Below are 13429 nucleotides of genomic sequence, written 5' to 3'. Positions count from 1 at the left end.
GGAAGAGCAGAGTCCCACACCACTCCCCGCTTGGACCCTAATAAAAGGATTTCTGAAAAACAAAATGGAGAAGGGCAGTATTCTGTAGGGCCACATACCACAGGATGATATTTCATCACTGAGAGTCGGTTGCCATTTTGACCGGCCTTAATGTTCAATCCCGCCATGTATAATGACTTTCCCAGCATGTGTGTGCGTCTGTATCAGTTTATCTCTGTGTATCTGTTTGCATTGCTGCCTGCTGTGTGTTTGAGGCCTGGACTGCAGCTCCCATGCTTCTAATGATATCCTGCTCTTACATTCCTGTCATAGCCAATCCGTATTCCCCCTTGTCTGCTTCCACAGATCAGCCTAGCACAGCCACAGGCCAGGCCCAAGCATTCCTCATCCACTCCCAACACACACACACACACGCACGCACACAAACGCCCCGAGGAGCCCTCTGCCAACACCTACCACAAATCTCACACATACTGCCTCTCATTCTCCCACACTCCTTCACCCTTCTGTCTCTATTGTTTTGAGTTAGATTTCAAGGGAACGGCCTGTAGCCAGAGTCGTAGGAGCTCTTTGTTCAATACAGCGTGCCAGGTTTGGTTCCTCGCTGGCAGACGACAGACAATGCGAGGCTCAAACACTAGACTTCCAGGCTCCGCTTTAATGTGTTGTCATAAAACATGCAGCTGGCAGAGACTTAACGTTCAGCGGGACTCTGCTGCTGCAGCACACTGAGCCCTGGGTATTGCCCTTCCAACTGTCCTCGTACATGTTTCCCACAGCAGCGTCTGTGCACTGTCAGACTCACACAGACCTGACATTTCAGCTCCGCAGCAGCACAGCATTTCAATTCTCCTCCCGCTCAGTGGAAAATCAGCAAAAATAAGGAGTCTGCAAAAAAAAGAAAACTTAAACACTCCTCTGCTGTCATCTGAAAGTGCTGGGACAGTGGAGAGATCCTGGCTCTGTTGGCAGTGCACTCCATCCTTCAGCTTTATTTTTCAGATGAAAATAAGACTTCAGGCTGTCATCTGATTTCCTTCTTTCCTTGAAGCAAAAAGAAAGTTTGAGACATAATTTGCACATTTCCATGGGGATAACCTCTGACCTTTCTAATATCAAGTCATGTGAGTTTCATGACCTTTTTTAACTCAAACACAGATTTGTTTGTTTGTTTTTTCCCTCAAATTTTCCAGGAAGTATAAACTGAATCCCAAAACAACTTTGGCCGATGCCGAGTCAACGCTACACCTCAGGAGTCTATTTGACATTAAGAACTTCATCGAAAAAAGTTCAAAGCATTGAACTACACAGTGCAACATGTATTCAGTCCTCCAGGTTGCTCTGACGCTCCCTGCAGGTGGTGGCTGCCCTGAAAACTCAGCTGACAACCACTCGTTCGTTTGTCTCATCGAGCATTAGCTCTTATCTTTAATGTACCACGTCATTACAATGTCAGTTCTGTTAGCCATAAAAAACTAGTCGTGATCTGTATTCATGAATTGTTCAGCCCCTTTTTTTCTTATATCTGAAAAAAGAGGAAATATCATTTTCTAATTTTAAAATTCCAATAATAAATATATAACGATGCAATTATTCAACCAAATACTTTCAAGTCTCAGTTATTTAAAGCTGAGATATGTGAGTTAAACAAGATAAATGTCATTTGGAGGCACAGAAAGCTCACAGTTCTGATAGATATGGCTCACAATAAGTACTTTCTATCAGGTTCATTGGCTTAAATCCTCCCATCACTTGTGGATGCAGCTCCGAGAATGGAAGTTTGTTAAACTAGATAGATAGCTGATCTGTGACCCCCATATCTGACAGTCCTGTGACAAATTCACTGAGTGGTTGAAGAAGCAGATGAGTAGCAGTATGCTGCTCCACTCATTCGGCTCACAGACACACACAGTTCAGCCGTTACAGAAAGATATTTTAAAGGTTATTTAATCTGTTAGTCTGCACTGCTGACAGATCTGGGGGCCCTGATAGGCTGTCACAACCTGCACAGCCTGACTTCACTGGGACCAAGTGTTAAGTTTCCTGTTCTCCATCAAGCTAAGCTAAGCTGCTAACGTCGCATTAAGAGTCCCTTTATTGGCTCTCTGTTTGACAGCTGTGCTGCTGACGTTGCTCCGCTCTGGACGCAGTGTCTGCGTTTTGGCTAAACTTCTTTTATTGTTGTTTGACATTTGAATACAATGCAAGCATGTAATTTTGAGTGTGTGAAACATGGTGCACAAAATTGTATATATTACACACTATTATAGATTAAGTGGTATGGTGGTTACCGGCTGATACAGAAAATCTCAGATATCTACAAGATATCCAAACATGGCCAAGCATTGGAAAAATATAAATGTTGTGGCCCTCCAATAATAGAAGAATCATGACATCCCCAAACACCCATAGAAAGGAAAAAAGCTCTACACCTGAATACATTAGTTGATTAATTGTTCAGGTAAATAATTTATCATTAAATTCATCTGGACTAACGGTGGTGAGTCAAAGCTGACCATATACACTTTATACTTCTTCATGTTATCACTACAATCACAAACCTCTGTGCCTCTGAATACTGATCACCTGTGAATAACTTCCTTTGGAGGGTGTCATTGTCGTTATTGTGTATCTGCTGTGATGATGTTGTTGCTCAATGATATTAGAGTCGCTGATGAAGAGTCTTTGTTTCATTAAGCTGGACTCAATGAATATTAAATATCAAATGTTTAATGTTCCCTCTGTTCGTTAATTAACACCATCATTTTTCATAAGAAAGAAAATCGAAATGATTTCCTCAAATAAGTTGATTGAATTCATTTTGCAGCCTCAGCAAAGAGAACAACAGATGTGTCTTTGTGAATATCATTAAGTGGCTGACCTGATTCTGTAGGTCAGCAGTCTCACACAGTCTCTCGTCATGCAGATAACCCGGGTCTGAACCTGACCTGTCATTGTGGCTTCATAAAGCCTGCCTGTCTCTGGGCAGCAAAGGCACTGAAACTAAATAAATCACAGCCAGTAAATGGCCTCCACTCCTCAGCAATTTCCTCAGCTCTCATCATTCTGCGGAGCAGGACTGATGGCCTGCTGTCAGTCACCTGCTACCTTGGCGTAGCCCAATACTAGCTCTCCCTACTGTGTGGCAATGGCTGTTGTTCCAAGAGCCTGGACAGCAGCAGAGAAGGTGGACTAAGGGGCAACCAGGGGCTTAGATGTGCAGGTGTGTGTTGCCCAACTGTGGCTTTGGGGGCCACCAGAGACAGGGAACGCCCTGACCTTGTGTTTAGGAAATGGCCGTCCCTGTGATAGATGGTATTGCCAGAGCATTCACCCGCTGCACCGCAGGGCTGTCCAGTTTTCTTGACGCAGATAGATTGGCCTTTGTTTTTTCCTCTCACCTCTACCGAGTAATTAATCTTTGATGCAAGTCCATTGAAAAGACTGCACTGCAACTGTGGGCTGCTGGCCGAAAGACAAGAGTGCAAGCAGCTTTCGAGGCCCTGAGGACAAGCACCACCTAGGAGATGACAAAAGAAGATGTTTAAATGCATGCTGCTCCTGGCCTCCTTGCTCACCTTGGTTATCAAAGGGAGAGGAGGAGAGCACAATATTTATCCCTGCTCCAGAGTACAATTTATCTTGGATGGAAATAGCATCTCTGGAAAGATTCAGCAGTAATAGACTCTCTCCAGCATCACTGCCGTCATATATTTTACACTGGGGTTCTCTCCACCTATGGCTCCACCCATACCACATGTTTTCTGCTTCATTTCACAAGATAATAAGGCACCGAGCTAAAATGGCTTCAAGCAAATGAACATATCACTGCTACTATTTTTCATACTCTCATACTCTGTATTTATGTGTCACTATAAATTCTGCAAATGGGCCAATAAGTCTCTATTTATTTATTTATTTATATATATTTTATTTTTATTTCTTTTTTTCATCTTTGAGATATTGTGTCCAAGTTTAGGTTCCAGACATGTAGTTCATTTCCTTATTATTTATTTATGGTTGTGATTTGTTCCCTTACTGGCCAATATGTTTGTCCTCCACACAGAATACAACATGCTACAACATAGAGCTGCCACATTAATCTGATCGTGTGGTTTTACACTGAAAGATCCAGAGCTTAATATTTGTCCTTGCATTATGTATTAAAAGCACTGGGGGATTGAGCCTCCAGCAGCTGTCAGAGTAGCTGCCTTATAAAACTGCATTCAAATATTTATTACAGAATGTAAAGGCAGGAAATGCTTGCTATCTCTATATCTCTATATCTGAGTGACCCAGAGTTTGCAGGCAGTACTTTGGTTTGAGTGTAAAATCCTCCTTCTGGTGCAGTAGTGGGCTGCTAATCAGAGGCTGTGGTTTCATCCCTTGGCTGTGGAGCTCTTCACCAATTGAGAGCAGGGAGGTTATGGACAAACTCCACAAGATGGAGGTGTGAAGCAAATCCGGGCAAATCACTGAGCTTTGAAATACACCAAATGGAGTTGAAATAGAAGAGGTATAATGCATTTTTATTACTTCTTTTTTTAGAAAGGAAAGTCTTCCTAAAGCTGTGCTCCATTAGGAAGCAGAAAACCGGTCAGTTTAATGAGGTGATGGGATGCCTTGAAATAAATAGAGTTGTGATTCTGCAGCACAGAAAATAGAAGCACTGGGAGCGATTGAGCTCCAGAGCCTCGGGCACAGGACAGAGCAAACAGCAAGTGTGTTTGTCCACCAAATGACGCAGAATGGATGCTGGATAATCACTACACTGCTCATAAATTCTCATTTAAAGGCGCCTCATACCATAGATGGACTGCATTGGCTTGAGGCTGTATCGCTTTACAAAGATCCAGCTCATCACAGAAATCAAACATATAGGAGAAATTATATTACTATAATCAGACTTAAATTGAATTTGGTGAGTAGACATGGCTTTGTTTATTCTAGCACATGGAGCAGACACATCAGGCGGGATGCACACGGTTCTTGACCGATATCTATGTTGTTGTTGAACATTTCTCTGAGGCTGCCCCTGGGGTTATGGTGAAACAGTGCATGATTTAGTTGAGCCCTCCTACCTCCCTGCAAACCCTCTACTCCGGTGGCTGGCTGCAGATTTAATGGGCTTAGCAGCTGTTGAGGAAAAGCAGTGAGGGCTTGTGGCATATGCTCTGGTTAGAACAAAGAGCAGTGAGCACACCACACGAGCTACAAGCGCCTGAGCCAAACGCCATGCTACCACCAGGGCTGCAGGCAACCATTAAACTGCTTTACAGCTTGTGTTCATTCACTTTATTTGATTGACTTTTTGTTAATGCAGTGTTCTGGGTTTTGTGTGCAATTATGAAGGTTTTTTTATCCTTCCCCCCAGTTTGTAAAAGAGCTTTAAAAAAGTGCCCACTTTCAGGCAAATGTTGTGAATATGTATCCTGTGCGAGGCTGTACAATAGGTGCACAAGCTGGTAATATGAAATGAGAGCAGAAGACGACGAATTTCAAAGGTTCTTTAAAGGCACTTGACAAGGCCGCCCTCTTCAGGGAAAGCTGAAATCCCTCCAGCACATCTGCTTTCAATGTGCTTTGTGATAGAAAGTGGAGCAGAGAGTCCTCTAGTGGACACTGTGAGCAAACCTGTAGCCGTCATCCAACACAACATAAAAACAGACACAGCTTAGCTCTGGTCAACATGTGCGTCCAATTATTGAAAATAAAAAAGTTTTTGTCAGATTTTTCTTTCTTTTTTTTTTTGGAAATAAGAGCAAACTGAATTCCTCCCTCACTCCACTCCATTTTACAGATGAACAATGAGCTAATTTAAAATTTCTGCCTAAAGCATTTTTATTTGATTTGGTTAAGTGCTCCGCTGCTGCTTGCAAATATGATCAGATTATTAGCTGAAAACTAATTAACTCTGGCAAATATGTGATCCTGAGCTCTCTGACTGGTTTTGTTGAACAGAGTACTAAAGCCCCCCCATTTTCACTCTTTTTTAATGCACTATTTCCTGCATGTATAACAATGCAACAGATTGAGAAGACAGTTTTGTTACACATATATCTGTCCCACACAGTCTGGTTACTCCTACAATTACCAGCTGTTATGGACACACACAGGCTGATGTAAGTTTTTATTGCAGTTTGCACAGTTGCTCTGTGCACATATGAGCTCCAACAGACAGTATGTGTAAACAATGATAAGGTTGTATTTGTGCAGTTGTGTGTGTGTGTGTGTGTGTTTTGCTGGATTTCCTAACTGTTAGCAAACACGCTGTGGTGCCATGTTCTCCCACTCACTGCTGACAGAAACAGCTCAGCGTCTGTGTGGGAGTGAAGTGTGGCGGGTTTGCTAACTGTCTCTGCTCATAACGCTGCAGTATAAGCTCTCTAAATCAGGAACCAGCTCCTGGCATGTTTGTGTGTGTCTGCAGGTGTGCATGAATAAAAGTTTATGGTAAAAGCTGTCTCTTGCACGCCCCCATACCCTGTAAACAAACATACACACAAAAAAGGTGTCCTTGCAACGGCAGCATTTAGGAGAGGCAGATTTTTTTAAAGAACCAATTGCCTTCAGTGGATCAGCCTGAAATGATAAACACTTGACATTGTGAAAGGGAGACATGAGAAGGCAGCGTGTGGAGGGGAAGGAAGAGAAAATTAGACCAAGCAAGAGGCTTCAGGGTGAACAAAGGCTTATCAAGCGTAATATCCGCCAGTGTTACCAGTCAGTGTCATCATGGCTGACCTTGTCTCCAGCACTGCTATAATCGTGACCCTCTATCCCGACTTGGCTGAGCGGACCCGTCATGCTTTGTTTGTCTGTGAGCCTCCCACCCCCACACTGAGCAAGCAGTCACTCTGCCTCTGTGTACACCTCACTTACTTCACAAGGCAAAAATAACTCCCTGTGTGGGTTATTGGATGATGTGATCATCTTAAATAAATAATATATATTAAAATTCACTTACTGATCCACTTATTTTACAACCTAGAATATGAAGTTGTTGAGTAAATATTTAACAAACAATGGAAAGCATGAATTTATCTGAATGGATATTGCATTTATTTTTACAGTTGATAAATCCCCTGATAATATGAAACTTTTAAATGTTTTACAAATAAGGTGGCAAAACTTGCAAATGGGAATGAACAGCAATATATGAGACCACTGAATCCACAGCCCCTGCATGCATTGAACATTCCTCCATCACATGCACAGATGCTTTCTACAACACTGGAGTATTTAGAGCACACATTTTTCGCCTGCAGACTTTTGTTTTGATAATATTATGGGATAGAAATATTAGATTTCCTGTAAAAATGTGCTAAATGGTGCTAAATGTAAGGTAGCCAGCACCATTTCATACTGCATCAATGCTGCATTTGCCATCTGAGGAGGAAGGGGCTCCTTTCATTCAACATTTTGAATGAAGCTGTTGAAATGTCATGTTTGTAAATGTATTATCTTCCACTGATGTCTGCTTATGGCAAAACAAAATCTTTATAAGTATGTGTGAATATGATACAGTCCAGATTTCCTGTTAATTCCAGTTAATGCCCATAATTACAATGGAAAATTTCAAATATGAAATATTTTCAAAATCCCCCTGCCTAACTTCCAAAGGAAAGTTTCTGGAAATTTATCAGAAACTGTTCACCCTTTTGCATCCCCACACACAAATATAAGCTTCAGGCTATGTGAGCTTTTTAATCTGCTGGCCTCTGTAGTTTAAAGAAAAAATGATTGAAAGTAAAGTAAATAGTGCATTTGTTGAGGATGACTTTCAGATGCAGGTCTGGTTGGTGTGGTTGTTTGGGATTGACCCTAAATAAACAATTTTTCCACCATAATGAAGAAATGTGTCACTGAATGCGTTGGTGTGTTTCCCTGATTTGTTTGTGTACAACAGTGGAAACTCTATGACATGGAGTAACAAACTATAAATAGTGTGATAAATTCATAGATGGTGTTTTTCATGGCATTTGTAATGTGACAGTAATAATAACACAGTGGCTACAGACACCTCTTCAGCATGCACTGCATTTTTGAAAACTGTGGGGTGAGGAGAGATTTTAGAATTTCTGTACATTTTGTTTACACTGTAGTCAGAATGATAATGTCATAATCATAATATTGATAATAATCTGATCTCCTGATCTAATTGTTGTAACAATGAAGGAGTCAGGTGAGGTCAACCCAGACAAAATGAGTGACAGCACTATTTAATACTGTGAATGAAGCGATGAAAAGATTTAACCATCAAACTATCAGTATCATGAGTAAATGGTTATCAGGAGTAATACTGTACAGGATATGTGTTAAATTGTAGTCTAAATTGTTGTCCCTAACTGATGATCAACTGATAAAAATGTGATACTAATGGGACATATTTGTGCAAATATGCCTTGTCTGCAAATGGAACTGCAGTTAAACAGTGAAGGAAAGAAAAATCTGCAAGGACTGTATGTTATAAAGCTTTAACTGACACATCAACCCTGAAGAGGTGGGCTAGGAGGGAGAGCTAGCCAGTGCAGACCAGACTGCTCTGTCAGGAAAGGTGCAAGAAGAGGGCTGTTCTGCCCCATAAGTCATTTTACATGTATGGCATGTTTTTTTTTTTGTTTTTTTTTTTTACTTTTTTTACTTTAGTTCAACTATGTGTTATATGATATGTTTTAAAATAGTTAACAATCAGCCTTACAGATTAGAATTATTAGTTGATATTCCTGCAAGCAAGTGTACATTTAATCATCTTCAAGATTTAGGAGCTGGAGTACAGACAAGAGTATATAATAGGATGCCTCAATCCTTTTATTTTATTTATTTATCTGCATTCATCATTACAAGTCCTTATATTATATATTTTCCACATTTCTCCCTCTTCACTCATTATTTTGCGATCAATAGTGATCTCCTGGTTTTGTTTTTTTGACATTGTTGTTGGCATTGTTGATGCCTGTTCTCAGTAGTGATGGGCCAGCAGGGGAAGCCCATCCCAGCTAACTAGGACTAGATAAAGAAAAATTGATTCAGTATTTCAGTGACACAGACACCCTCCAAAAAAGTGTAACTAATGTTATTTTTCACAAACCCTTCTGCTGACTCTTGCTGCTTCACTGTCTCATTAGTAGACTATCAAGAGGATTTCAGTGGGGCAGCTCTAAACAAAACTCCTGTTTTTGATGGAAACAAAGGACAGAAAAAAAGAATAAGGCTTTAAAGCAGACTCCTCAAGAAAAATAACTGCAATGGGACTGAGAAATGTAGTAATACACACTTGTCTGAGTGTGAATGTGAATAAAAAATATTTACCCTTTTGATACTTTTTCGCAGTTTTGGATTTCAAGTGTGAGGAATATTTTTGATACAAATGATACTAAAATGTAAGTAAAAATGAACCTATCAGATCTAAGTGGCCCAGATGGCACACATCAAACGTGGTAGACAGATAGCTCTGGATGTTTATTTGGTAACATTTCAGTTGTTGGTTTGTTTGAAACTTTGAACCTTTTTGAAGTTATCTGAAATACTCTGAGATGTTAGTGCAATGATTCTGATAAAAGGATTTTCATTTACTGACCTCTAAAAATATTTAGGCCTGAAATCATCAGTTGTGTTCGTGACAGTTCCTCATGGGTGTTGAGGTGGTTTGCATAAGTGTCACAAGGTGTGTGTGTATTTGTTTGGGCTTTGGGTCTGCTCCTCCCCACCCAGTTGTTGTATTTAGTTCCAGCTGTGGACAGCTGTGGACAGGTCAGCAGCCATGGTGACTGGCGCACCATTTGGGAGGTCACTTTACACACAGGGAGTGAGGACACACAGCTGACGGAGAGACTGCGAGGCTGGTGTGACTGGACTGAATGACGAGTGACAGAAGAAAGAGAGAGGAAGCGCTCAGCTCAGTAACCTCTCCTCACCATCATCACATCAGGGACGAGTAATTGCTTCCAAAGACTCAGAGAGAGAGAGCTACAGATGTCCCTACCCCAAAGAGCTTATTTACTTGTTTATTTTTTTATTATTAGTTTGAGTTTGCCGTGTCCCTTATTTGATTTGGAGTGATTTTGAGTTATTTTCCATTTATAATCTGTTTTGGGGGAAGCACCAAAGAACTGATGACTGACTCTGGAGTAACGCAGCCTTTCTGTATGTAGACATTCACCTTCAGCCTGCCCCTGAGTGTGCAGCAAGCCCAGCTGGAGAAGAGGATCTTTTTTTTTTTAATAGAGACTTTAGTCCTGGATTATTTTAGAATAACTTTTATTAAAGCTTTTATCCACATTGTTAAAATAAACCCTTATCAAGACTCTGGCTCTGTGTGTGCTGATTGGCAGATAAAGTGAAAGTAGTCCCACCTGGACTACATAAGGTTGCACAATTCATGTGAATATAATCAGTTTAAAATCCAAACTGTTAATTCATCTTCAATCACTTACCGTTTCCGAGTCGAGGGGATGTAGAAAGTAGAAAAAATCCAACAAAAATTTCAGCATTTATTTATTTCTTTCATTAAAAATGTCCAATGTCTGCCAACATGACCGTAGACAGAGCTTTCATTTTTAATTATTATAATAAGCTTTATAGCGAAAGGTAACCGGATGTGGTTTCTTCGAAGACCGTCACCTGCTGTGCTGCTAAGCAACAGTTGCCAAAGACAGAGTTACAATTGGTGAGTAACTTCCGTAACGGAGACATGGTGTGGTGAAGTTTATAAGTTAACGGAGAAGTAAACCTGTCCTGCCTTCCAAACATCAGGTCCAACGACGGGACGCCACGTCTCTGTCAGCGGGGACACTTTATCTGAGAGACAGGCGTCTGTCCTCCAGCCAGCAGCAGGGCTTAGCTGCTAGATGCTAGCTGCTAGCTGCAGAAAGGAAGCTAAAGCCGTTTCAAATATGAAAACAGAGTTATACACTAAAGTTGGCCGGCTCAGTTCTTGTTTAGGAGGCTAATGGGAACACAAACCTAACAGTCTTCTTACATGAACACTGGGAGTCCTGTTATGGTTTTATTTCCCGTCCTCATCCTGAACTCACAGCTGGCAGATTCACCATAGCTGGCCTCAAGTGATGCAAGATATTTCCCCATAAAAGTTCATTCATCACCAGTCAAAGTATAAGTGTCATTGTCAGGCTACAGAAAACAATACTGGACTTACCAAAAACTAAATCTGCACCTTAATTATTCCTGGAACAGGATTTAAATAGTTGAAAAGCCACAAAGCCACAGAAATCTGTTCAGACATGATGCTTCACAACTATACGACCTGCAGATGCAAGTGATTATTCAGAGGCCATGAGACTCTGCAGCTCCATAACATGAGTAACAATGCACACTCAAAATTTACAAACACATCTCACCTTCACTAATGAACTTATAGGCAGATAGCCAGGACAGTTTCTCTGATATGCGCATTGAAAAAAGCTCTTTACTTAGATGGGAGGCATGTATGTGGGCTTGGCTACTTTTGAGGTTGGTTTGGCAGCTTCCATCTCTTTAATGACACAAACCAGTAGTTCACAGACACACAGGTAGGCTCGTTTCACTACAGTGAAAGTGAGGAATCTGTGATCTTCAAGCACAGGAGGAAGAATATGTAAACAGGTATCATCAGATTACGTGACCGTTGGTTGAACTGGAACACATGAAAAAGGTGTTTTTGTTCTGTAAGAAATTATGAGAAAAAAGTTTCCGCAATGAACTTTGCATATTTACAACCTGCACAATACCTATGAAAAACCCAATTGATTCTTTTGATCTGTGGATGAAAGGAATATAAATAATGAAGACTGAGAGATTTCTTTAAAGTTATGGAGTCAACGTGGAGTATGTCATTATTGACAAAAGTTTAAAGCTTAATGTGTTTACCTACACTGCTTTGCATTAGTGGTTTTAGGAAGTTCAGACTTTAGTTTTATTTTTTCTTCTTTTTTGCCTTCTCTGTTTAGGCTTTATCTACAAAAAATAGCAATAAAATAAAATAAAAATTGGTGTAGATGCATTGGTTGTGAGTCAGGAGCACAATAAGTCAAGTCAGTATATATTTTTATTCCCACTTGGCAACAGTATCAAGAAAAAAAACTTCCTTTTAAGAGGCAGAAACCTCGAGCTAAACCAGACTCAGGGCGGGTGGCCATTTGCCTCAATCGGTTGCACTGAAAGAGAAATGGAGAGAAAGAGAGAGAAAGAGGAGAGGTAATTTTGTTGTATCTATGCTGACAATAAAAGGTATTCAGTTCAATTCAATTCTATCATAGGCAGTGATAGTCATGACAGAAACGACAATAATGTTAATCGTAACTGCAGTGTTACAAAATATAGCAGAACAGTAAAATGATACCTGGTTATAATATTGGTTTTATTTTTAAATAAAGCATATTTAGCAGCAGGTGTTGAGCTGGGTCAAGTGGGCAGTTGGTAGTTTTCATCTATTGAACCAGACCACTGGAGGGTCGGGCTGGATGAATAACGGTAAGCGAGAAGGCTCACAATCTGGACTCACATGTGCTTGAGAAAACTTCAGTCAGAGAGAGGATTTGATTTAGGTGTTGTGGCCTGACGATATGAACTAGACACAATATATACTACTCTTCACTGATTTATTGAGACTATGGGCAAACCACCCACGGTCAGATGTTAGCAGGTAAAATACCTGAAGTTGTAATAAAATGGGAAGCTAACTCAACAAATACAGCATAAAAATATTCTGGTCAAAACAGCTTTTGCTGCATGTTGCTCCCCAGTCTTTGTTTCATAAGAAATTAAAATAAAAAAGTACCCCCCCTCCTTTAATGTTTATGAAATTATGTTTTATTTTTGTTTTTTTATTTTTTTTAAAGAAGAGCCAGTTGTTGAATGGGCAGTACGGAGGAAGCTACAACTGTATTTGTGGTGGAGGACATCAGAGGACTGAGATTAATAAACGTGCCTTCTACCCATTGAAAGGGTATTATAAACTGCAGTGCAAACATCCATCAGTACTGGACAGACTCAAAACACATTGCTGTTGAGACTCATACTCTTAGACATCCACAGCTGAAAAAATGTTTGCAAACTTTCTGGTGCTTAGTTGGAGCCTATAAGTACTGTAGTAGTCCAAGCCTGTTGCATATTGGTGAGGAAATGTACCCAAACCAAATTCTGTCTGACAAGACACTTCTATATATCATGAAAGTAGCTACTTTAAATGACTGCTGGGAGAAAGGCTCTCTCTCTCTCTCTCTCTCTCTCTCTCTCTCTCTCTCTCTCTCTCTCTCTCTCTCTCTCTCTCTCTCTCTCTCTCTCTCTCTCTCTCTCTCTCTCTCTCTCTCTCTCTCCACAAGATGGAGCTCTAACCAAACACATTTGTATCTGGTTTTCTGGCGCTTATTTGCCTTACAGTGTTTGTTAGGACAACAATACATTCAAATCCGGATTGCATTAGACTATA

This window comes from Echeneis naucrates, chromosome 7 (genome assembly GCF_900963305.1).
Source record: "Echeneis naucrates chromosome 7, fEcheNa1.1, whole genome shotgun sequence".
NCBI classification, from domain to species: domain Eukaryota; kingdom Metazoa; phylum Chordata; class Actinopteri; order Carangiformes; family Echeneidae; genus Echeneis; species Echeneis naucrates.
The sequence above is the reverse complement of the archived record's forward strand: the minus strand, read 5'-3'. Positions refer to the sequence as shown.